The following is a 25,818-nucleotide window of genomic DNA, read 5'->3' as shown; positions in this document are numbered from 1 at the left end:
GCCGGCGCACCGCTTCAAATGGCGGACGCAGTGAGAGGTCGCATCCTCCCTTACCCGCTAGACCATGCACCTTGACCGTGTACGTCCATCTTTGAGGACAACATTATCCTTGATGGTGTACATCACCTTGTATCTAGATCTGAGATGCCACGTGTACCAGATGAATGACTCCAAGTTTGACCACCGTGATGCTAGGTGCGAGCCGAGGAACACTGTTGGAGAGACCCCCCTCATAATTTTCCTACATTGGTCGCTTGATTCAGGGGCGGATCCAGCGTGGGGTCATGTAGGGGCGGCCGCCCCGGGTAAATTTTTGGAACCTAGGAGTACCCCTGTACTAGTTTGGCCACCATGGAAGGCGAGAGGCAAGTTCTATTCTTTTTTGAGGTCTGTACGTCTGCATAGCTGGGGAGATCGAATAGGAAGATGAAAAGAGAGAAGATACTGTTTCGTTTTACTTGATGGGCTAGAAGTTAAGTCACAGAAATTGATAGTACAGGCCTAGTTAAACTTAAGCCCATTATTGTCTATACACGGTTGAGCCTCCACCAGTTTCCCCTATGGACGATCGATCTGGAAAATCGATCACGCCTCTCCACGCATGCCGACTTGCTGCCTCGCCGCAGCGGTTGCCACCGATGGGGCTGGATGGGAAAGGACGAAGAACCGTTCCTGGTCCTAGCGTCGTCTTCATTTCTCGCATCATCTCCATACCAACTTGCCCACTCAAAATTGGACTGCAAGCCAGCAGCCAACATAAGAACTAGTAGCAGGTTCTTCCGCTCCCTTCATAATATTATCTTCTACCGAGGACTGCTTATCCCGTTCCATTCTATCTTCTTTAGTTTCTTGTCAGATTGGCCCAGTGGAAGGTTGAGGGGTCCAAATTTGATCTTATATGAATTCTCAGTTGCGTTATATTTTAGTTTTTGAGAATGAAACTAGTTTGAACAATTAGGTTTGTTGATTGTCTTGCCAGATTGCATACCAACTAATTTTATCAAATGTCTTACCTATTGTATCGTCCCATCGATTTTTTGTTTCCTTTAAAAGTCCGCCCCGGCTAACTTCAAATCATGGATCCGCCATTGGCTTGATTCATAGGATAGAATGCTATAGGATTTTTTCCTATGTAATCATGTTTTAATTGGCAATCTAGCATCCACTCCGACTTTTTTTCACTTCCTTTGTTTTTCTATGTCAAACACTCTGTTTTTATGGGAACACTTTGTTAATGCTATGGGATTCAAGTGGACATGCCACTGCAATCCTTTCTTTTTCCTATTCCTGCATTTTAAGTTCCGACGAAGAGAGTACATGCTCTAAATGATGTGCCACTGCAAGACCCGCCTATATTAATTAAAAATGCTCTAAAAAGGTGGACCAGCTTTGGCTATAGTATACTACTGTACTAGGTTAGTAGGTGACCCTGTGCTTGGCTATTCTCCTCTTCCGGAAGTTGAACAATAATGACGGTACTACATTAGTACTTCTGGCAATTTGCCACCAAATGAACTGCTGCATGTCCACCGCTTGTAAGCAAAAGTTTCTCCTCGTGCTGCGAGCCACCGCGCATGCGTTGGCGAGGGAGAAGGTGTAGTAAGACAGCTTCTCGTCGTTTTGCGAGTTGACGGGACACATCAAAGTTATTTAGTACTCTCTCGAAAAAGGGCCGACCATGTCCATGGCTACCATCCCGTGCACCGTCATTGAGTACATGCACTATTCACGTGCCATCGAGGAGAAAAAAATATTGCGTAGTACTAGGTGCCATCGAAGTGCACGACTCACTTACGCACTGCTTATCTCCATTTTCTTGCAGGACACGTGCACCTTGATGCTCCCGCATTGTCGGATTACGGGTTCCACAAACCCTTGAGAGGTTCGAACCCTGGGATGCGTGCGGAGATCTCAACCTACTCAGCCTGCCTACTCGCAATCCTCCTGAGCCTAGCGCGACGAGCTCAAAGATACAAAGAGGCACAACAGTTTATCCTGGTCCGGGCCACCTTGCGGTGTAATACCCTGATAACCCACAAGTGTAGGGGATCGCAACAGTTTTTGATAAGTAAGAGTGTCGAACCCAACGAGGAGCTAAAGGTAGAACAAATATTCCCTCAAGTTCTATCGACCACCGATACAACTCTACGCACGCTTGACGTTTGCTTTACCTAGAACAAGTATGAAACTAGAAGTACTTTGTAGGTGTCATAGGATAGGTTTGCAAGATAACACGTAAATAAAAGCTAGGGCCTGTTTAGATAAAGATGCAATAAAGTAAATATAGCGAGTGTGGAAAAGTGGTGGTAGGAGTTGTGGAATTGTCCCTAAGCAATTGACTATGTTACTAGACCGGTAATCACTATTGCAATTCTATTTGAGGGAGAGGCATAAGCTAACATACTTTGTCTTCTTGGATCATATGCACTTATGATTGGAACTCTAGCAAGCATCCGCAACTACTAAAGATTCATTAAGGTAAAACCCAACCATAGCATTAAAGTATCAAGTCCCCTTTATCCCATACGCAACAATCCCCTTACTCGGGTTTGTGTTTCAGTCACTCACGCAACCCACTATAAGCGAATCATAAACGCATTGCAACACCCTACAGCAGGAATCCCTCACGCTTGCGCGACACGGAGGTCACAATAGGACAACACCAATAATAAAACATGCAACTCAAACCAATCATAGCAATTCATCAATCACCAATAGGACAACGAAAATCTACTCAGACATCATAGGATGGCAACACATCATTGGCAAATAATATGAAGCATAAATCACCATGTTCAAGTAGAGCGTACAGCAGGTTGCGGGAGAGTGGACCGCTAGATATAGAAGGGGGGAGGTGATGGGGATGTTGGTGAAGATGACGGCGGTGTTGGTGAAGATCGCAGTGATGATGATGGCCCCCGGTGGTGTTCCGGCGCCACCGGAAGAAAGGGGGAGAGGGTCCTCCTTCTTCTTCTTCTTCCTTGACCTCCTCCCTAGATGGGAGAAGGGTTTCCCCACTGGTCCTTGGCTCCCATGGCTTGGGAGGGGCGAGAGCCCCTCCGAGATTGGATCTATCTCTCTGTTTCTGCGTTCCTAGATTCTACCCCTTCACCGTTTCTTAAATATCCGGAGATCCGTAACTCCGATTGGGGTGAATCTTTCGCCCAGATTATTCTCATAAAATTAGCTTTCTTGCGGCAAAAGAAGGGCATCAACAGCCTTACGGGTTGCCCACAAGAGGCCAGGGCACGCCTGCCTCCCTAGGGCGCGCCCCCCTATCTCGTGGCCACCTTGGACACCGTTTCGCATTGATTCTTCCTCCAGAAAATCCCAAATATTCCAAAATAATTCTCCGTCCGTTTTTATCCCGTTTGGACTCTGTTTGATATTGGTTTTCTGTGAAACATAAAACATGCAACAAACAGGAACTGGCACTGGGCACTGGATTAATATGTTAGTCCCAAAAATAGTATAAAAAGTTGCCAAAAGTATATGAAAGTTGAAGAATATTGGCATGGAACAATCAAAAATTATAGATACAATGGAGACGTATCAGCATCCCCAAGCTTAATTCCTGCTCGTCCTCGAGTAGGTAAATGATAAAAAGGTAATTTTTGATGTGGAATGCTACCTAGCATAATCTTGATCATATGTCTAATCATGGCATGAATATTAAGACACGAGTGATTGAAAGCAATAGTCTATCATTTGACATAAGAAACGATAATACTTCGAGCGTACCAATAAAGCAATCATGTCTTTTCAAAACAACAAGGCCAAAGCAAGCTTATCCCTACAAAATCATACAGTTTGGCCGTGCTTCATTTTCGTCACACAAAATGCTCCCATCATGCACAACCCCGATGACGAGCCGAGAAATTGGTTCATACTTTTTAACGCGCTTCAGCTTTTTCAACCCTCACGCAATACATGAGCGTAAGCCATGGATATAGCACTATAGGTGGAATAGAATATAATGATGGAGGTTATGTGGAGAAGACAAAAAAGGAGAAAGTCTCACATCGACGCGGCTAATCAACGGGCTATGGAGATGCCCATCAATAGATGTCAATGCGAGGAGTAGGGATTGCCATGCAACGGATGCACTAAGAGCTATAAGTGTATGAAAGCTCAAACTAAAAACTAAGTGGGTGTGCATCCAACTTGCTTGCTCATGAAGACGTAGGGCATTTAAGGAAGCCCATCGTTGGAATATACAAGCCAAGTTCTATAATGAAAATTCCCACAAGTTTATGAAAGTGACAACATAAGAGACTCTCTATATGAAGAACATGGTGCTACTTTGAAGCACAAGTGTGGTAAAAGGATAGTAACATTGCCCCTTTTCTTTTCTTTTTTTTCTTTTTTTTCTTTTTTTTTCTTTTTGGGTGGGCTTATTTGGCCCCCTTTTTTATTTAGGCTTCTTTGGCCTTTCCTTTTTTTTCATGGGGCAATGCTCTATAATGATGATCATCATACTTTTATTTACGTACAACTCGATATTACAACTCGATACTAGAACAAAGATATGACTCTATATGAATGCTTCCGGCGGTGTACCGGGATGTGCAATGATCTAGCGTAGCAATGACATAAAAAAACAGAAAAGCCATGGAAACATCATGCTAGCTATCTTACAATCATGCAAAGCAATATGACAATGAATGCTCAAGTCATGAATATGATGATGATGGAAGTTGCATGGCAATATATCTCGGAATGGCTATGGAAATGCCATGATAGGTAGGTATGGTGGCTGTTTTGAGGAAGATGTAATGAGGCTTATGTGTGATAGAGCGTATCATATCATGGGGTTTGGATGCACCGGCAAAGTTTGCACCGACTCTCGAGGTGAGAAAGGGCAATGCACGGTACCGAAGAGGCTAGCAATGATGGAAAGGTAAAAGTGCGTATAATCCATGGACTCACATTAGTCATAAAGAACTCATATACTTATTGCAAAAATTTATTAGACCTCAAAGCAAAGTACTACTACGCATGCCCCTAGGGGGATAGATTGGTAGGAAAAGACCATCGCTCGTCCCCGACTGCCACTCATAAGGAAAACAATCAAAGAAACACCCCATGCTTCAAATTTGTCACACAACGGTTACCATACGTGCATGCTACGGGACTTGCAAACCTCAACAAAAGTGTCTCTACAATCCACAACCACCCACTAGCATGACTCTAATATCACCATCTTTATATCACAAAACCATTGCAAGGAATCAAACATATCATATTCAGCGATCTACAAGTTTATGTAGGATTTTATGACTAACCATGTGGATGACCAATTCCTGTCATCTCTCTAAATTGATATAAGTGAAGCAAGAGAGTTTAATTATTTCTACAAAAGATATGCCCCCGCTCTAACAAATATAAGTGAAGCAAAAGAGCATTCTACAAATGACGGTTTTCTATGTGGAGAGAAACAGGCAATCCAGACTTCAAATGATATAAGTGAAGCGCATGAAGCATTCTGTAAAGCCATACTCAAAAGATTTAAGTGAAGTGCAATGAGCATTCTATAAATCAACCAAGGACTATCTCATACCAGCATGGTGCATAAAAGAAAAATGAAAACTAAATGCAAACGACGCTCCAAGACTTGCACATAATGCATAAACGAAACGAATACGAAAACATACTGATACTTGTTGAAGAAAGAGGGGATGCCTTCCGGGGCATCCCCAAGCTTAGATACTTGAGTCTCCTTGAATATTTACTTGGGGTGCTTTGGGCATCCCCAAGCTTGAGCTCTTGCCTCTCTTCCTTTTCCTCATATCGAGACATCCTCGATTAGACACTTCATCCACACAAAACTTAAACAAAAAACTCGGTAAGATCCATTAGTATAATAAAGCAAATCACTACTCTAAGTACTGTAGCAAACCAATTCATATTTTGTTTTTGCATTGTATCTACTGTAATCCACTGATATAAATTGATAATTTCATCAAAACAAGCAAACTACGCATCAAAAACAGAATCTGTCAAAAATAGAACAGTCTATAGCAATCTGAATATTCACCATACTTATGCTACTCCAACAATTCTACCAAAATTGGGAAAAATAAAATTTTGTATAGAAAGACAGTGCAAAAGGAATCAGGACCAATTTACGTTCCAGCTAAAAATGTAAAATCGCGCACTATAGCCAAAGTTTCTGTCATGTACCGTACAAACCAACAAGCATTGTAAACATCCTAAAGGAAAACCTTGGCACATTATTTTTATAATACAAAGGAATTATACAAGGGGATAATTTTTTTGTTGAAAAGTTTCTGTAATCAAGATTCACAAAGTTTCCGTGAGCATGAACAAAGTTCAAGGCTAGCTCCCACTTCAACAATGCTTGTCTTTCTCACTTTCACTCTCCTTTCTGAAAAGTTTTTAGGTTCCCCTCTTTATTTTTTTGTTTTTAAACTATATAAAAGCACTCAACAGAAATAAATGACTCTCTAAAACTTCTGGGTTGTCTCCCTGGCAGCGCTTTCTTTAAAGCCATTAAGCTAGGCATATAGTGCTCAAGTAATGGATCCACCCGGATCCCAAGGTATATCAAAGCCAATTTTAATTAACAATGATTTGTAATTTAGTAGTGAGCACAAAGTAACATATATCATGCAGCAACAAAGTCTAACTCTCTTCCTATGCATCGGTATGTCATAAGAGAACAATTCATGCACACATAGTAAAGGCCAATGCATAGTATAAGCAGTTTCTTGCAATTTCATAGTATGGGAAACATAGAGAGGTGGAATAGTTCCTCTCTCATAATAATTGCAAGTAGGAGCAACAAGCACATGCATATTACATTCATCAAAATCATCACGTGCAATGGTAAAAGGCAACCCATCAATATAACCCTTAATAAGCACAAACTTCTCCGATAAAGTGTAGTAGGGAGAATTCAAAAAGATAATAGGACTATCATGCGTGGGTGCAATAGCAACAATTTCATGTTTAACATAAGGAACTATAGCTAGTTCATCTCCATAAGCATAATTCATATTGGCATCTTGGCCACAAGCATAGCAAGCATCATCAAAAAGGGATATTTCAAAAGAATCAACGAGATCATAGGAATCATCATAGCAATCATCCTTCGGTAAGCATGAAGGGGAATTAAATAATGTATGAGTTGGAGGGTTACTCTCATCAGAAGGTGGGCACGGGTAGTGTGGGGACCGATTCTCCGATTACTAATTACCAGAAAATGGCCCTTGTGCTCACCAGCCCCAGGATAACTGTTCGCTGATGAGGCACCAACTTGATACAGAAATTCCAAGCAAAATACAAAATATGAAGTACAAGACCATTCTGGCCTGTGAGTACAACAAAAGGTTTCTAGTGGTTGATGGCGGAAGCGGTTTGTGGATCATCAGTGTCTATGGGACTCCATGTTTCCACAGGAACAACTGACCAGGTTAACTCCTATCTTCGCGAGACTACTATCACCGTTGCTCAAGTTCCGGGGCTGTCGGCGTGGTCGCTCCTCTCCGCGCAAGAAAAATCTGGCCAAGACAATAGCCAGGGACAAGCCAGTGAGTATTTTGAATGTACTCGCAAACATTATGAACACAGGCATAATATGATAGTGATGTGCTGAAAATATTATATGAACATGACGTCAGTCACCAAGGATAAATAAAGCTCTGATGCGTACGAGCATGTTAAATATGAATATGCAATAACCTAGCAATATTAAAATTTTGAAATAAATAATAAACATGCCACGGTCGGGCGTCTGAGCGACACCACATAAAGGGCCTTAAAAGAAATGCCACAGTCGGGCGTCTGAGCGACACCACATACAGGGCTTTAAAAGAAATGCCACAGTCGGGCGTCTGAGCGACAACACATAAGGGGCTTTAAAAGAAATGCCACAGTCGGGCATCTGAGCGACACCACATACAGGGCTTTAAAAGAAATGCCATAGTCGGGCGTCTGAGAGACACCACATACAGGGCTTTAAAAGAAACAATCATAGTGAATATCCCGGAGGTAGAACCATCCCAAAGATAGTCGATAACAACAATATTAACACGGGTTAGTCAACAATAATAATAATCATAATTATCACAAGTCACATGTAGTAATTCTAGTTCTGGTTCAACAGTTTCACCTCCGAAGACCGACACTAAGACCGACGCTTGACCTATCCCAGATTGTAATCCTTGACCATGGACACGGCTATTCGAATAGGCTTAATCTCTGCAGAGGGTGTACTCTTTACCCACGAGTAACAGATTCCTATAGTCCATCGGGACTAATTCCCTCTACGGTCTTTTTGTTGGAAACACACCTAACTTGCACACACCAGCTTAACTCACCTGTGTCTGGAATCACCCACGACACCTGTCAAGCAAAACTCTAAGTGGGGAGGCTACAACCTCGACGTAACATGGGATCACAAAATTTATACCGCGCGCAAACTGGGGAAGCTATCCCCTTCGGCTACAACCGAAACACCCATGCTCCCGGACCCGGTGGCATGACTACCGGATGCCTCCAGTATCTTCCACCACGGCCTCTCTGTACGGTGTGTGCTAGGAAAGGGGTTGACAACTTACTAAACCGTACCCTACTTATTGTAGAGACGAGTGGTAGTACGAAACAAGTATGGGGGGTTACTGGCACAAGACTCGATCTACGGTCGACTCAGGAGGTTGCAATATTTCCTGCATGATTAACATAACAATGCATATATTTCAAACAACAGATAGAAACATCACGCGACATACCCCTCTTGGCATACCGGACACGACCGTCTCGACAGGGGATTAGGGACAAGACCGTGTCTACCCAAGACAGAGGCCTTCCCGACTTCCCTTCCGGTATGCACGAAAGACGTATGACAGTGATTTCCATCACAAATAATGCCAACTTCATTAGCATAAACTCATTAATATGCACCCATGAACAGGATCACATCCTCACATAAAATGACGCGCTCGAGGTGGTGTTATCACTGAGTCAAACAAAGCACACAAAATTTTCACCAGGGTTCAGAATGCTTGCCTTCAGGTCATGGGAAATAAGGGTGCATCCAAAACATCTTGAAATGTTCAAAAATCCTATTTAAAAGAATATATATGAATTAACACACAAAAACAAAACAGCACAAAAAGTTGTCTTGAAATATTTTCAAATAAATCTTAAAATAAACTAGACATTGTTTGAAAGAGGTAGGAAAAAGAATTAATTCGTTTGGAGTTGTATTTAAAAAGTTATAGCCAGTCAAAGTTTGGTCAAAACTCTGATATTTAAATAAAAACAGAAAAAGAAAACATTTCAAAATACATACACGTCGAAGGCACATTTTTGAAATGCGCTTCCACTTATCCAGCATGGACTGCGCCTGAGTCACTGACAGTGGGTCCAGGGGGCCCCACTGGTCAGGTTTGACCAGTCTAATCTCCCTCCTCTTTCTCTGCCCGAACGGCGGCGAGGCAACAGCGATCAACGCCGGTGAACGGCGGCTCCTCGCGGGCTCCAGAAGGTCGGGATGGATCCACAAGATCGGCGCGGTCCTTCCGGTGGTGGTTTTGTCTTCTGGGGTGGACGGAGTTGCCGGCGGCGAGCTCCGCGGCGGACGGTGGTCGCCGGAAAAAGTGAAATATCGCCCGCGGCGAGTCCTGATCAAGATTGAGTAGGGGGACGGGCTCACGGGAGGATGAGGGGGTTCCTGGTGGAGAGAGTGGAGACGGGGAGGCCCTGGTTGTGCCGGAATGACCGGGGCCGTGGTGGCGGTTGGAGTTGCCGGAGAGGAGGAAGACGACTCCCTCCTTTCGATTGACGGCTAATGTGGCACGAGCGGAATGGTGTGAGTCTTCCTGCCTGCGGGTTTGAGAGAGGGGGCCTCTTTTATAGCACAACCGAGTTGGTTTGTGGCGGCCGTGGATAAGCTTGCCGGCGACCGCCGTTCTGTTGCTAGGGCGACGTGGCGGCGACGCGCGCTAGAGGACGAAGCTGTGGATGAGCACGCACTGCTCCAGGGGGCAGGTGGCAAGCGCTGGTGGCTTGGGCGGCGCCGACACGGCCGGGCTTGCAAGCGTCCGCCAGCTAGCCGCCACGGCCGTCCTGACGGTGGCGCTGTGGGGTGCCAGGTTGGTCGGGGTGGTGTGGCGGTGCAGGGGAACACAGAGTGTTGGTTGGGACCGGTCACGGGCCGGATTGAGTACGAGGCATGACGCGGCGGCTCCGGTGCTCGTGGGTGCCAAACGCACGCTCTGGACACGCCCAGAGCACGCCCGGGACGTGCTCGATGAAATGACAGGGCAACCTAGAGGTCGCGGTTGAACCTGGCATGAAGCAGGACTAGTCTAAGGTTAGCAAGGTACTAAAGGGACATGGTGGATTGGTCAGTGGTTCAAGTTTTCTAAGTAAACTTGAAGTCATGCCAAATCTGGCTGTGCACTCAGGGTGTTTGACAAAATGCCAAGGGCACCTAGGTAGTTCTTGGAGTGGTCAAAATCTCCAGATCAGTGTCTCTGTGGATGTAAGAGAGGGTGGTGAAGTTAGTTTGCAGATAGGAGAAACTTGCTAGTGCAAGTTTTGCAAAACTACACTTCTGGACAGGGAGCAAATGGCATCATTACAAGGACCAAAAGTGTTCCAAAGAGGGCATGCTCCTGGACTTAGGGGTTTTGCAGGGTTGACTACAAGCATGAGAAAGCACAAAGTCACTTGAGCAAAGAAGGATGGGGTTGCAGTAGAAAACATAAGTCTGGTCCAGAATGAAAAGGAGGTTGATGCACTCAAATCTCCCAAAGAACATCACTATGTTTTTGCATAAAGTTGGGTGGCAAGCTACTACTGATATCCCATAATTTTGGTTGAGGCTCTAGGGAAATATTTAAATGGGTTGTAGTGCAAAAATGCCCACTGGACCAGATCTGAAAAACAGGTGTAACACTCAAAATATGCAATGAAATAATTTTATTACTACACAAAAGTGATCTGGGGGCATCACAAGACATCTCCAAATTTTGGTTGGAAAATCAGTTAAATTTATCAACAGGTTGCAGTACAAACAGAGCTCCAAAAATTAAAACAAGCCATTTTAATGATTAAAGCTCAGGGTGAAATAATTAATAAATAAATCTACTGATTAAGAAATTGTTATACAGAGAGCATAAAAGTTTAATATTTTGGAAAGCTCCACTGGGAAAATAATTATCCTCAAAATTAAAAGAGATGCTCTGAACTCCACAGAAAATAATCCAGAAAGAAAAATTTTAAAACTCCTGGCAAAATTTTAATTATCAAAAATTTGGTTAAATTTTTGGGGTGTTACAATTACTAACCCCCTTAAAAAATCTCGTCCTCGAGATTTGCTAAGGGTTGTATAACAAAATTACTTTTACTTGGTCAAAAGATCATTTTACACAAGCGGTAAAAAGAGGCTACAGTGAGAGGGCAATAAGTGGTGAACGACTACAGTGTGGGTACTGGCGTTGTGTGGAGAAATTCCATGTTCAGGACAACGAGTGATTTCTACGCGGGATGTAGTGAATTTAGAATAAATTTCTAAATTCAACAATACGCTGGTCGTACCCGAGGGCACAGTGCTCCCTCTGGCTGACAGGTGGGACCGGGGCCCACTGTCAGTCTCTCCTTCTTCCTCTGGCTCTCTCTTCTTCCTCTCTCCCGCGCGCTTTCCCGGCTTTCTCCACCGGCGACGTCTAGCGCATAGGGCATCTAGGCCGTATTGCGGTAGTGCGCGGCGTGCTTGCTGCCGGTGCAGTGTGCACTCACGTCGCGGGCCAGTGCGCTGTCGGCACTGCTCACGGATTCGCCTCCGAACACCGGCGATCGGGCGACGAGCGGCGCTGGTGGACTTCGCCCACCGTACACCGATCTCGACCTATAAAACAACCGCGGTGCTCCTTCTTCATCTTTGCACCTGGCCTCGCTTCTCCTCCTTCTTCTCCTCCATTTCTGCTCACCGGAGCTCGAGACGAGGCTCCAATGGCGGAGACGGTGCCGGACTGGTACGTGATCCTGGTGTGTGGAGGGCTGGCGGTACTGCTGGGGCTCTCTGTGCTCCTGTGCGCGATGATCTATGATGATCGTTGTGATGCTGCCGCTCGGGTGCTGGCTCTCCGCGGTGGTGGTGATCACGAGGATTAGGCGTAATCCCGAGTGTTAACCGTTATCAGTGTGTTGGAGGTGGATAGTGTCCGGATGATGGTCTGCTAATCTCTCCCTTGGCGGCATGTGGAGTGCTTAGAAGGGTGGTTGGTGAGATGCAACATGGTTGCGAGTATTGCAAGCAGTGTAAGAGTCTGAGTGGTTGTGGGTCTGCTGTCGTGGTGCTGCGCGAAATAAAACAAATAAACCATGTAGCGAGATGATAAAAGATGCAGCAATTCTGGAAGAAGAAAATCTCATTCCAGGATTTTTCGCGGTTACATAGGTTGCTCACGAAGAAAAACCACTCACAAACGTAGAAACTAAAAACTCGACTTGTCGCACAAATCGGGGTACCATGCATAAGTTACAACATAATAATAAATGCTGAAATAACAAATACAGCAGTGACGTCTAAAATGAGAATGGTAACTAGACAGGGTCTCGAGGAAAAGTCTCTAGTAGTGGAACACACTCCTCTTCTATCGGAGGGAGTGGGTTGACCAGTCGATGTACGAGTCTATCCGGATCGGGCCTCAGTGGTCTGCCAATGGCAATCTGAGGATTCAAATCAGTGAGATTATGGAGATAATCCATCACTCGCTGGTTCAAATGCTCTTGAGCGATGATGTACTAGATGAGGTTGGCCAGTACTGGGTCCCTCTCAATCCACCCACCGGGGAAAGATGTAACTCCCCCGGGCGTTGCACGGCTCAGAAAGTAATAATATCCTCGCTCGCGGGCATAGGGCACTGCGGATTGAAGACGGGCAATCGCTTCGTTCGCAGCAGCCTCTATGGCCAAACATGGGGTCGACATAGATTTCCTCACGAAGGAAACCTCCGTTGGATCTTGGTTGGGGTCTATGGGAGGAATGTGTACTGCTGCCCAATATTCCGGGGTGGAAGGGGTGATTCTTGATTTGAACAGCTCGTACTGGGGTGGCTGGGTAGAACCCATGGTACTGCAGGTAAAGTCCCACAATACTTTGACAAAGCTACCTGGGGTTGCATCTGGGGTTCTCCGATAAATACTAGGGCTTGGCATGGCAAGAAATGGTCGTGGGAGTGGTGCATGAGGTGAAGGTTGCTGGGTAAGGTCACAAGGTGGCCTTCTTATATAGCATCTGGCTGGTTTATTTACCGGGGTGAAAGGTAATAAATCTGCCAGGTTAGCTCCAAAGGTCAGGGTCAGTGTCATAGATATACATATCTCATAAAGAGACGTGTTACTGTGGGTGTCGTTGGGGTTGGTTTTTGGTAGCTGTGCCCGGAAAGATGTGCAACTATGCGCTGACAAAATACGCAAGGTTACTATAAAAACAGAGGCACAACGACAGGCTGCGATAATACACAAGATTACACGATTACAAAGCGGGGATACATTGAGACTCGGCACTACTCGTACAGCTTAGTCTACCCCGTTTATGTCTAAACGGGCGTGTCTGGTGGATGTCGAGGCTTCTCCACGTGTCTCACTGCTGGGATTTGTCAGAGATGGCGGAGGAACTGCAGGGTCGGGGTAGCGATGATGACCATCGCGTGGATTGTTGGCTACAATCCCGTTGGAGTGTGCTCCCAAAAGGTGACGAAGCACTTCTGGGGTCATCAAGACACCTTGGCCGCTGGTTGGAGCTGACCTCAGGGTCTCGATCGGGTGTCCAAACAGCACGATTGGGTTGTCGGCGTCGGACTCGGCTTCCCTGCTTGCCGGGGCTCGGCGAACCAGCTCTCCTCGCGCTGCGATCAGATCAATAGTGATTTGATCGAACAATGCCTCTAGTGCACTTACATAGCGCACTAGGTGCAACAATGCGGGATCCGTCTCGTGATCTCCGTTGGCAACTAGGGGTGGTCTACCATACCCTTCACGCCTGGGGTAGTAGTAGAACGAGCGACAGTTAACTCTGGGCGACAACTGCCGGAGTTGAACTATAGCTTCTAGAGCGGCTAGCTGGATGGCTTGTGGCTCGAAGGAAGTTGTTCTTCCGATGAACCTGTAGGGGCGTTCTAGCGACAAACCCCTACTGTAGATGTGCACAGTGGCCCAGAATAGGCGGTCTTCACCGCTCATGGGTCCTTGGTACACAACATATTCTGGGGGCTCTTCTAACGCGTAGGCACGACGGGTGAGGTTTGCGAGTATGGTCACGAAACCTCCAAGATTGGTTGCTGTGGTCTCATTGTGCACTATGGGACCAGTCATTGTGGCTAGGTTGGGGAAGAGGATGTGCTGGGCCTGTTTGAGGCTAGCATGCCCTTTTTGTAGAAAAGGGAACGGAGTCTTCCTTCGCACGCTTGCGAATGAGACATTTTTGCCATCGGTCACTGGTATGGGAGTGATAGGCTAGGCTGATAGGTTGGGCACCGACTGCCAAAAGTGTCGGGATAACTGTGTGGCCATCTTGCATGGGAAGCTTGGCTGGGGTTTTGGTTAGGGTCTGGTAGGTTGGTTTACCTAAGTTATCCGACCTGGCTAAGATAGGATTAGCCAATGGTCAGCCTGGCTTTGGTACTAAGTCTGTGGGGACCGATTCTCCGGGTACTAATTACCAGAAAATGGCCCTTGTGCTCACCAGCCCCAGGATAACTGTTCGCTGATGAGGCACCAACTTGATACAGAAATCCAAAGCAAAATACAAAATATGAAGTACAAGACTTTTCTGGCCTGTGAGTACAACAAAAGGTTTCTGGTGGTTGATGGCGCAAACGGTTTGTGGATCATCAGTGTCTATGGGACTCCATGTTTCCATAGGAACAGCTGACCAGGTTAACTCCTATCTTCGCGAGACTGCTATCACCGTTGCTTAAGTTCCGGGGCTGTCGGCGTGGTCGCTCCTCTCCGCGCAAGAAAAATCTGGCCAAGACAATAGCCAGGGACAAGCCAGTGAGTACTTTGAATATACTCGCAAACATTATGAACACAGGCATAATATGACAGTGATGTGCTGAAAATATTATATGAACATGATGTCAGTCACCAATGATAAATAAAGCTCTGATGCGTACGAGCATGTTAAATATGAATATGCAATAACATAGCAATATTAAAATTTTGAAATAAATAATAAACATGCCACGGTCGGGCGTCTGAGCGACACCACATAAAGGGCCTTAAAAGAAATGCCACAGTCGGGCGTCTGAGCGACACCACATACAGGGCTTTAAAAGAAATGCCACAGTCGGGCGTCTGAGCGACACCACATAAGGGGCTTTAAAAGAAATGCCACAGTCGGGCGTCTGAGCGACACCACATACAGGGCTTTAAAAGAAATGCCATAGTCGGGCGTCTGAACGACACCACATACAGGGCTTTAAAAGAAACAATCATAGTGAGTATCCTGGAGGTAGAACCATCCCAGAGATACTCGATAACAACAATATTAACACGGGTTAGTCAACAATAATAATAATCATAATTATCACAAGTCACATGTAGTAATTCCAGTTCTGGTTTAACAGTTTCACCTCCGAAGACCGACACTAAGACCGACACTTGACCCATCCCAGATTGTAATCCTTGACCATGGACACGGCTATTCGAATATGCTTAATCTCTGCAGAGGGTGTACTCTTTACCCACGAGTAACGGATTCCTATAGTCCATCGGGACTAATTCCGTCTACGGTCTTTTTGTTGGAAACACACCTAACTTGCACACACCAGCTTAACTCACCTGTGTCTGGAATCACCCACGACACCTGTCAAGCAAAACTCTAAGTGGGGAGGCTACAACCTCGACGTAACATGGGATCACAAAATTTATACCGCGCGCAAACTGGGGAAGCTATCCCCTTCGGCTACAACCAAAACACCCATGCTCCCGGACCCGGTGGCATGACTACCGGATGCCTCCAGTATCTTCCACCACGGCCTCTCTGTATGGTGTGTGCTAGGAAAGGGGTTGACAACTTACTGAACCGTACCCTACTTATTGTAGAGACGAGTGGTAGTATGAAACAAGTATGGGGGGTTACTGGCACAAGACTCGATCTACGGTCGACTCAGGAGGTTGTAATATTTCCTGCATGATTAACATAACAATGCATATATTTCAAACAACAGATAGAAACATCACGCGACATACCCCTCTTGCCATACTAGACACGACCGTCTCGACGGGGGATTAGGGACACGACCGTGTCTACCCAAGACAGAGGCCTTCCCGGCTTCCCTTCTGGTATGCACGAAAGACGTGTGACGGTGATTTCCATCACAAATCATGCCAACTTCATTAGCATAAACTCATTAATATGCACCCATGAACAGGATCACATCCTCACATAAAATGACGCATGCACGCGTCAAGGTGGTGTTATCACCGAGTCAAACAACACACACAAATTTTTTTCAAATAAATCTTAAAATAAACTAGACATTGTTTGAAAGAGGTAGGAAAAAGAATTAATTCGTTTGGAGTTGTATTTAAAAAGTTATAGCCGGTCAAAGTTTGGTCAAAACTCTGATATTTAAATAAAAACAGAAAAAGAAAACGTTTCGAAATACATACACGTCCAAGGCGCATTTTTGAAATGCGCTTCCACTTATCCAGCGTGGACTGCACGTGAGTCACTGACAGTGGGTCCAGGGGGCTCCACTGGTCAGGTTTGACCAGTCTAATCTCCCTCCTCTTTCTCTTCCCGAACGGCGGCGAGGCAACGGCGATCAACGCCAGCGAACGGCGGCTCCTCGTGGGCTCCAGAAGGTCGGGATGGATCCGCAAGATCGGCGCGGTCCTTCCGGTGGTGGTTTTGTCTTCTGGGGTGCACGGAGTTGCCGACAGCGAGCTCCGCGGCGGATGGTGGTCGCCGGAAATAGTGAAATATCGCCCGCGGCGAGTCCCGATCAAGATTGAGTAGGGGGGCGGGCTCACGGGAGGATGAGGGGGTTCCTGGTGGAGAGAGTGGAGAGGGGGAGGCCCTGGTTGCTCCAGAATGGCCGGGGCCATGGTGGCGGTTGGAGTTGCCGAAGATGAGGAAGACGACTCCCTCCTTTCGATTGACGGCTAATGTGGCACGAGCGGAATGGTGTGAGGCTTCCTGCCTGCGGGTTTGAGCGCGGGGGCCTCTTTTATAGCACAACCGAGTCGGTTTGCGGCGGCCGTGGATAAGCTTGCCGGCGACCGCCGTTCTGTAGCTAGGGCGACATGGCGGCGATGCGCGCTAGAGGACGAAGTTGTGGATGAGCACGCACTGCTCCAGTGGGCAGGTGGCAAGCGCTGGTGGCTTGGGCGGCGCCGACACGGCCGGGCTTGCAAGCGTCCGCCAGCTAGCCTCCACGGCCGTTCTTACGGTGGCGCTGTGGGGTGCCAGGTTGGTCGGGGTGGTGTGGTGGTGCAGGGGAACACGGAGTGTTGGTTGGGACCGGTCACGGGCCGGATTGAGTAGGGGCGTGACGCGGCGGCTCGGGTGCTCGTGGGTGCCAAACGCACGCTCTGGACACGCCCAGAGCACGCCCGGGACGTGCTCGACGAAATGACAGGGCAGCCTAGAGGTCGCAGTTGAAGCTGGCATGAAGCAAGACTAGTCTAAGGTTAGCAAGGTACTAAAGGGACATGGTGGATTGGTCAGGGGTTCAAGTTTACTAAGTAAACTTGAAGTCATGCCAAATCTGGCTGTGCACTCAGGGTGTTTGACAAAATGCCAAGGGCACCTAGGTAGTTCTTGGAGTGGTCAAAATCTCCAGATCAGTGTATCTGTGGATGTAATAGAGGGTGGTGAAGTTAGTTTGCAGATAGGAGAAACTTGCTAGTGCAAGTTTTGCAAAACTACACTTCTGGACAGGGAGCAAATGGCATCATTACAAGGACCAAAAGTGTTCCAAAGAGGGCATGCTCCTGGACTTAGGGGTTTTGCAGGGTTGACTACAAGCATGAGAAAGCACAAAGTCACTTGAGCAAAGAAGGATGGGGTTGCAGTAGAAAATATAAGTCTGGTCCAGAATGAAAAGGAGGTTGATGCACTCAAATCTCCCAAAGAACATCACTATGTTTTTGCATAAAGTTGGGTGGCAAGCTACTACTGATATCCCATAATTTTGGTGGAGGCTCTAGCGAAATATTTAAATGGGTTGTAGTGCAAAAATTCCCATTGGACCAGATCTGAAAAACAGGTGTAACAGTCAAAATATGCAATGAAATAATTTTATTATTACACAAAAGTGATCTGGGGGCATCACAAGACATCTCCAAATTTTGGTTGGAAAATCAGTTAAATTTATCAACAGGTTGCAGTACAAACAGAGCTCCAAAAATTAAAACAAGCCATTTTAATGATTAAAGCTCAGGGTGAAATAATTAATAAATATATCTACTGATTAAGAAATTGTTATACAGAGAGCATAAAAGTTTAATATTTTGGAAAGCTCCACTGGGAAAATAATTATCCTCAAAATTAAAAGAGATGCTCTGAACTCCACAGAAAATAATCCAGAAAGAAAAATTTTAAAACTCCTGGCAAAATTTTAATTATCAAAAATTTGGTTAAATTTTTGGGGTGTTACAGGTAGCTAATCCGCTCTTCCTCCTTTTGTTCTTCGCCCTCCTCATCATCTTTTTCATCCAATGAGCTCACTATTTCATCGATTTCTTCTTCCATAGCTTCCTGCAAAATATTAGTCTCTTCTTGGACAGCGGAGACTTTCTTCATAAAAGCATTAATATTGTAATTGTATTCATAATTTTCATAGCAATATCTAAGTATAGCAAGATTTTCAGGCCTATAACCATCATCATCAAAAGCTTCATACTTTTCAAACAAAGCTTCAATTTCATAAGCAGCCTTAAAAGCAACAAATTCTTCTATTTGTTCCACTTCATAGTAATCATATATACCATTAGCATAAGAAGCTAAGGTTTCATTATCATTAAATTTGCATGAAAAAGGAAGGTGTGGAGCCTCCATCCTAGAGCAACAAGTAATATCATATCTCAAGCATAGATTCTAGGCATACCAACGCAACACAATAAATTGATCCCATAATAGTTTCCCTTTTTGTGTCGAGCGATAATCCCTAAAGTATTCACGTTGATCCAACGTGTCTCCCATTATAAAGTTGAATCAGGTTTTCTCAGGATTATCAAAGTAGTACTTAATATCTTTCACATAATGAGCATCGGGGGTTTTAGGAGTTACCCCATCTACATGAGTAGCAAGTACCTCTAATTTTTTTTGGTATTTTGTGTTCCATATCCATAACTAAAGATAGAGAACAACTAAGAACAGCAAATAAAAATTACTTAGTGATAAAGCAAACAAGCACACACGAGAATATTTACCCCACGCTATGATTCCCCGACAACGGCGCCAGAAAAAGGTCTTGATAACCCACAAGTGTAGGGGATCACAAAAGTTTTCGATAAGTAAGAGTGTCGAACCCAACGAGGAGCTAAATGTAGAACAAATATTCCCTCAAGTTCTATCGACCACCGATACAACTCTATGCACGCTTGACGTTTGCTTTACCAAGAACAAGTATGAACTAGAAGTACTTTGTAGGTGTGATAGGATAGGTTTGCAAGATAACACGTAAATAAAAGCTAGGGTCTGTTTAGATAAAGATGCAATAAAGTAAATATAGCGAGTGTGGAAAAGTGGTGGTAGGAGTTGTGGAATTGTCCCTAAGCAATTGACTATGTTACTAGACCGGTAATCACTATTGCAATTCTATTTGAGGGAGAGGCATAAGCTAACATACTTTGTCTTCTTGGATCATATGCACTTATGATTGGAACTCTAGCAAGCATCCGCAACTACTAAAGATTCATTAAGGTAAAACCCAACCATAGCATTAAAGTATCAAGTCCCCTTTATCCCATATGCAACAATCCCCTTACTCGGATTTGTGTTTCAGTCAGTCACGCAACCCACTATAAGCGAATCATAAACGCATTGCAGCACCCTACAACGGGAATCCCTCACGCTTGCGCGGCATGGAGGGAACAATAGGACAGCACGAATAATAAAACATGCAACTCAAACCAATCATAGTAATTCATCAATCACCAATAGGACAACGAAAATCTACTCAGACATCATAGGATGGCAACACATCATTGGAAAATAATATGAAGCATAAAGCACCATGTTCAAGTAGAGGGTGCAACGGGTTGCGGGAGAGTGGACCGCTGGATATAGAAGGGGGAAGGTGATGGGGATGTTGGTGAAGATGACGACGGTGTTGGTGAAGATCGCGGTGATGATGATGGCCCCCGGAGGTGTTCCGGCGCCACCGGAAGCAAGGGGGAGAGGGCCCTTCTTCTTCTTCTTCTTCTTCTTCCTTGACCTCCTCCCTAGATGGGAGAAGGGTTCCCCTCTGGTCCTTGGCTCCCATGGCTTGGGAGAGGCGAGAGCCCCTCCGAGATTGGATCTATCTCTCTATTTCTGCGTTCCCAGATTCTACCCCTTCACCATTTCTTAACTATCCGGAGATCCGTAACTCCGATTGGGGTAAATCTTTCGCCCATATTTTTCTTATAAAATTAGCTTTCCTGCAGCAAAAGAAGGGCATCAAGCGCCTTACGGGCGGCCCACAAGAGGCCAGGGCGCGCCTGCCTCCCTGGGGCGTGCCCCCTATCTCGTGGCCACCTCGGACACCGTTTCGCGTTGATTCTTCCTCCAGAAAATCCCAAATATTCCAAAATAATTCTCTGTCTGTTTTTATCCCGTTTGGACTCCGTTTGATATTGGTTTTCTATGAAACATAAAACATGCAACAAACAGGAACTGGCATTGGGAACTGGATCAATATGTTAGTCCCAAAATAGTATAAAAAGTTGACAAAAGTATATGAAAGTTGAAGAATATTGGCATGGAACAATCAAAAATTATAGATACGACAGAGACGTATCATACCCTACTCCAACGTTTTTGGTGGATTGCCTTGGAGGGCTGAGGATGAACTAGTACAGTGGATGAACTGTCCTTAGTAGGTGAGGTGTTATTGAGCTCAAGAGAGCTGGTGAGGTGGTCGGGTGAGAATGGATCTGATCCTCCTCTATGGTGGTGGCTAAGTCCTATTTATAGTGGCCTTGGTCCTCTTCCCAAATGTTGGCGGGAAGGGATCCCACAACGGTTGGATTTCAAAGGGGAGAAGTAGTACAACTTATACTAACAAAAGTAGTCTTCGCCTGCGAAAAGCCTCTGGTCGTGATGCTGTGGTGGGCTTAGCGATGACCTCCGTCCTACCGTCCTGGTGGTCTTGGTCTTGTTGCACCAGAATGGAAACCTTTGGCTGATTCCTTGGGACTCCGCACCTGTGACTTGCCTCCCTTGCACCAAAGAGGAAACCTGTGCTATGCACCCGCTGGCACCCGCCTAGCCTTGGTCGTCATGGCTCACGTCAGCTGAGCCTCGTGTGGTGCACCTTGCATAGAACTCTCCGCCCCTCGGAGCTAGCCTGAAGAGGACGATCCCCTCGGGGGTCTTGGCGTCGTCCATCTCGCGAGGCTTGGCCTCTCGCGAGGGTCTTGAGCTATTGATGCTAAAGCTGGGCCATACCAGGCCGTCAATGGAGCCACGTGGTGGGCCGTAGGCATGCAGGTCTGGATACCCCCATATCCAGAACGTCGACACTAGCCCCTGGGCCCAAGGCACGCTCGGACTTGGCTTCCAGGCGAAGCCAAAGGGCAAGTGCGGAGCGCCGCGGGCCCTAACCGCCTATGGCCTTGATGACGCATGGCGATTGAAGGGACATGGGCGACTCCACTTCCCCATGCTGCCTCAGCAACTATTTGATTTGATGGAACAATGCGGCATGCAGAAGTTCATCATGGCACGAGGTCGTGGAGGCTGGTGGTTGGCCTCCCTTGGCTATAAATGTGAGGGAGGGCAGAGCCCCTTGCCCATCTCTCCTTCGTCTTTCTTCTGCCCGCTTATTCTCCTTCTTGCTCCCATGGCGTCACCGAGGAGGTTTTCAGTGGCCGAGAAGGAGAAGGCTTCCAAGGAGGGGCCAGCCTCTCCGCCTCCCAAGAGAGGCTGCGGTCATCCCCGTAAGCATCCCGCGGCTCCTGCGGCGGACCCTAGGGGGCACGGGCGCACACCCCCCATAGCCGACACTTTTCTTGATGAACTTGATGGCCGATCCACCTGGGATGGTGCGTACGGCTTCTACCTACACCCACTTGGTGAATTTGTCGATGGTGACGTAGAGGTATCGGTAGCCCCCTGGTGCTCGAGGGAACAACCCCAAGATGTCCAGCCCCCAGACCGCGAATGGCCATGTGAGCGGGATTGTTTGGAGGCCCTGCGCGGGCTGGTGGATTTGCTTGGCATGGAACTGGCATGCTTCATAGGAGCGCACCAACTCTGTGGCATCGCTGAGCGCGGTGGGATAATAGAAGCCGCTACGGAACTCCTTACCCACCAGAGTGCGTGATGAGGAATGATGCCCGCAGTCCCCACCATGTATGTCCGCTAGCAGCTCAAGCCCCTATTCCCTGGAGATACAGCGCAATGAAACTTCATTGGGCCTCTTGCAATATAACTCACCATCCTGGATGTAGCACGCGGTGGCTTGACGTGCCACGCGCTCGGCGTCCTCCTCCTTCTCTGGCAGGATCCCTTGAAGCAGGTATGCCTTGAACTCTTCGGCAAGCACCCCTCCTGAGGCTCGAGCGCAAGCAGCAGGCGGGCCCCTGAGGGGTGGCCACATTCTGGGGCGCCCATCTCAGGTGCCTGAGGTAAGTCCTCCTGAGGTGGTGCTGGAGTCGTGGTGGGGGGAGCCGCAGATGGCTTGAAGAGCCGCTCCTCAAATACCCCCGGGAGCCTGCGGGAGGCTCTCTTGGCGATATCATCTGCCTCCTTGTTCATTCCGCGCGACACGTGCTGCAGCTCCACACCCATGAACCACTTCTCCATCTTGCGCACCTCTTCTAGGTACGCCTCCATGTGCTCCTCCTTGGGCATGTATTCCTTGTTGGAGAAGTTGACGAGGAGCTGAGAATCGCCCTTGATGGTGAGGCGCTTCACCCCCAGCGCCGCCACGGCCCTGAGACTGGCGAGTAAGCCTTTGAATTCTGCAATGTTGTTGGAGACCTTCTCGCCCTGCTGGAAGCAGAGCTGCACCGCATAGTAGAGCTTGTCCTTGGTGGGTGAGATGAGGACGGCCCCTGCTCCTGCGCCTTGTCGCGTGAATGCCCTGTCAAAGTACATGATCCATCTGTTTAGTTCCTCGTCTCCTGGTAAGAGGGAGCGGTCCTCGCTTACTCCACGGTCAGGGGTGTCAGTCCATTTGGCCACAAAGTCCGCAAGGGACGCACCCTTGATAACCCTGGTGGTGCTAAACTCGAGATGGAATGCCTGAAGCTCGATGTTCCATTCAGCAACTTGCCCGGCGGCGTTCGGGCTCCGGAGCACCCTCTCCAGTGGGTACCCTAAAACAACCTTGATGGGGTGGCCTTGAAAGTAGTGGCGCAGTTTTTGGGAGGCGATCAGGAGCGCGAGCAAGAGTTTCTGAGGCATGGGGTAGTGCGCATGTGCCTCCCTCAGTACCGTGATGACGAAGTAGACAAGGTGCTCGATGAGGGGGGAGGCATCAGTGGAGTCTTTCTCTTCATTAGAGCACGGGTCTTCCATGGCTTCGCTAGGTCCGTCCTCGGGAGCCCCCGTGGTTGTGGGGTCGATCGCAGCCCCGGGAGGAATGTCAACCACTGGGTCGGCCGAGGCCCCAGGCACATTATCCTGAGGGGGCTGCACCTTGCCCGATGGTTGTGCATCCTATCGGGGTTTCTTGGATGGGCGCTCCTTCCTTAGCGCCACCAGGGCGATGCTGGATAAGTGAGGGGTGGCTTCCAGATAGAGCACCAAGGGCTCGATAGGGCGCGACACCACCATCACTGGCGGGCTGGTCAGATATCTCTTGAGTTCTTAAAAAGCTGCATCTGCTTCTGGGGTCCACTCGAATGGTTCCTTCCTTTTCACCAGCTTGAAGAACGGGAGGGCATGCTCCCCCAGCATGGAAATGAAGCACCTAATCGAGGTTATGCAGCCCGCCAACATCTGCATCTCCTTCAGGGTCTGCGGGGGACTCATGTCCTCTATCGCCTTGACTTCTCTGGATTGGCCTCGATCCCTCTATTTGACACCAGGAAGCCCAGCAGCTTGCCAGAGGGAACCCCAAACACACACTTCTTGGGATTGAGCCAAAGATCCACCTTGCGCAGGCTGGCAAACGTCTCCTCCAGATCTGCTATCAGGGTCCCGGCCTCCCGAGACTTCACCACTATATCATCAACATAGGCCTATGTGTTTCTCCCGAGCTGCGAGCTCAGGGCGATATGCATCAGTCGCTGGAAGGTTACCCCGACATTACGCAGCCCGAAGGGCATGCAGGTGTAGCAGTACACCCGCAGGGGGCTAAGAACACCGTCTTCTTCACATCTTGCATGACCATCTTGATCCGGTGGTAGCCCGAGAAGGCATCCAAGAAGCAAAACAGGTCGCATTTGGCGGTGAAGTCCATGATCTAGTCAATGCGGGGAAGCAGGAAAGGATCTTGCGGGCATGCCTTGTTGAGGTTGGTGAAGTCGTCACACATGCTCTCCTTCCCTCCTTTCACGGGGACGACAACAGGATTTGCCAGCCACTCTGGGTACCGTACCTCCCTGATGACCCCTGCGGCTTGCAGCTTGTGGGTTTCTTGGACGATGAAGGCTTGCTTCTCGGCGGACTGACGACGAGCCTTCTACTTCATTGGTCCCATGTTTGGGCATACCTTCATGTGGTGCTCGATTATTCCCCTTGGGACCCTGGCCAGGTGCTTGGATTCCCAATCAAATACATCCTTGTTGGCTCACAGGAAATTGACCAATGCTTCCTCTTGGTCCCAAGAGAGGCTAACCCGTATGGTGAAGGTTGCGTTGGCTGTTCCCTCCTCACTGACCAGCACTTGCTTCGTCTCGGCTCGGTCTTGGGAGAACAATTGCTTCTTCTTGGCCGGCACCGCTTATGGGGCCTCCGGATCCCCCTTCTCATCGGGTGATAACCCACAAGTATAGGGGATCGCAACAGCTTTCGAGGGTAGAGTATTCAACCCAAATTTATTGATTCGACACAAGGGGAGCCAAAGAATATTCTTGAGTATTAGCAGTTGAGTTGTCAATTCAACCACACCTGGATAACTTAGTATATGCAGCAAAGTATTTAGTAGCAAAAGTGGTATGATAGTAATGGTAACAGTAGCAACAGTAAAGATAAATGTTTTTGGGTTTTTGTAGTAGTTGTAACAGTAGCAACGGAAAAGTAAATAAGCGAAGAACAATATATGAAAAACTCCTAGGCAATGGATCAGTGATGGATAATTATGCCGGATGTGATTCCTCATGCAATATTTATAACGTAGGGTGATATACAACTAGCTCCAGTTCATCAATGTAATGTAGACATGTACTCCGTAAATAGTCATACATGCTTATGGAAAAGAACTTGCATGACATCTTTTGTCCTACCCTCCTGTGGCAGCGGGGTCCTAGCGGAAACTAAGGGATATTAAGGCCCCCTTTTAATAGAGAACCGGACCAAAGCATTAACACATGGTGAATACATGAACTCCTCAAACTACGGTCATCACCGAAAAGTATCCCGGTTATTGTCACTTCGGGGTTGTCGGATCAAAACACATAATAGGTGACTATAGACTTGCAAGATAGGATCAAGAACACACATATATTCATGAAAAC

This window comes from Triticum dicoccoides, chromosome 1B (genome assembly GCF_002162155.2).
Source record: "Triticum dicoccoides isolate Atlit2015 ecotype Zavitan chromosome 1B, WEW_v2.0, whole genome shotgun sequence".
NCBI lineage: Eukaryota > Viridiplantae > Streptophyta > Magnoliopsida > Poales > Poaceae > Triticum > Triticum dicoccoides.
The sequence above is the reverse complement of the archived record's forward strand: the minus strand, read 5'-3'. Positions refer to the sequence as shown.